The sequence below is a fragment of the Eimeria mitis genome, genomic scaffold (genome assembly GCF_000499745.2).
Source record: "Eimeria mitis Houghton genomic scaffold, Emh_scaff3300, whole genome shotgun sequence".
NCBI lineage: Eukaryota > Apicomplexa > Conoidasida > Eucoccidiorida > Eimeriidae > Eimeria > Eimeria mitis.
Genome location: NW_013571641.1, coordinates 3,919 through 5,338, shown reverse-complemented (window position 1 = coordinate 5,338; position 1,420 = coordinate 3,919).

Here is a 1,420-nt window from a genome sequence, read left to right as displayed (position 1 = left end):
GGGTTTAGGGTTTAGGGTTTAGGGTTTAGGGTTTAGGGGTTAGGGTTTAGGGTTTAGGGTTTAGGGTTTGGGGTTGGGGGGTTATAGAGGCCATCAGGGAGAAAATGATGCGTTGGTTGTGGTTTTCTGCATATTGTATTCGAATTGGGGTTTAGGATTAGGGTTTAGGGTTTAGGGTTTACTAGGGTTTAGGGTTTAGGGTTTAAAGCCTAGAGGGCGTTGTTCTGGGCACTTGGGAGGGATAACCAGACAGCGCTCTCAACGTTTAGCGTTTAGGGTTTAGGGTTTAGGGTTTGGGTGTTGCATAAATTCAGGGTTTTGGGGTTAGGGTTTAGGGTTTAGGGTTTAGGGTTTAGGGTTTAGGGTTTAGGGTTTGGGTGTTTCAGGAGTTTCGTGTGTTTGAGGGAAATTTAATTAAATTTTTAAATTTTCCGCTTTTAAGAAAAATGCGAGAAATCAGCAAAAGTGAAGTTCACTTTCTTGTTGTCGTGAGCTAGGGTTTAGGGTTTAGGGTTTAGGGTTTATTAGGGTTTAGGGTTTTCTAGGGTTTAGGGTTTAGGGTTTAGGGTCTAGGGTTTAGGTTTAAGAACCGCGGCGGGGGCATCACGATTTTCGCTCTCTAGAAGGACGCTGACTCTCAAGGGTTTAGGGTTTAGGGTTTACTAGGGTTTACGGTTTTGGTTTTAGGGTTTAGGGTTTAGGGTTTAGGGTTTAGGGTTTGGGCGTGCAGGTGTGCGAGACCATACGCGAGTTTTTACGAAGACCCTACGTCCTCTGTGAGGACCTAGGAAGCATCAACAACACCGTCATANCATACGCGAGTTTTTACGAAGACCCTACGTCCTCTGTGAGGACCTAGGAAGCATCAACAACACCGTCATATTGGTGAGGGTTTAGGGTTTACTAGGGCTTAGGGTTTACGAGGGTTTAGGATTTACTAGGGTTTAGGGTTTTCTAGGGTTTAGGGTTTTTTAGGGTTTAGGGCTTTCTACGGTTTATGTATGGATAGTGGGTTTATTATTATTGAGTGCTTAGTGTTGATTAGGGTTTAGGGTTTACTAGGGTTTAGGGTTTACTAGGGTTTCCTAGGGTTTACTGGGGTCTATTAGGGTTTAGGGTTTTGGTTTAGGGTTTACTGGAGGCTAACCTCGTCCGCCCCCGCCTAAACCCTCGCCGGGTGGAGGTTACAAACGTCTTTATTAAAAACCTTCTTCAGGCTTACTGCAATCAAAAATACGGTGAGGGTTTAGGGTTTAGGGTTTACGAGGGTTTAGGGTTTACGAGGGTTTAGGGCTTAAGAGGGTTTAGGGTTTACAAGGGTCTAGGGTTTAGGAAGGTTCAGGGTTTACGTGGGTTTAGGGTTAACGGGGGTTTACTAGACTAGGGTTTAGGGTTTAGTAGGGTTTAGGGGTCAGGGTTT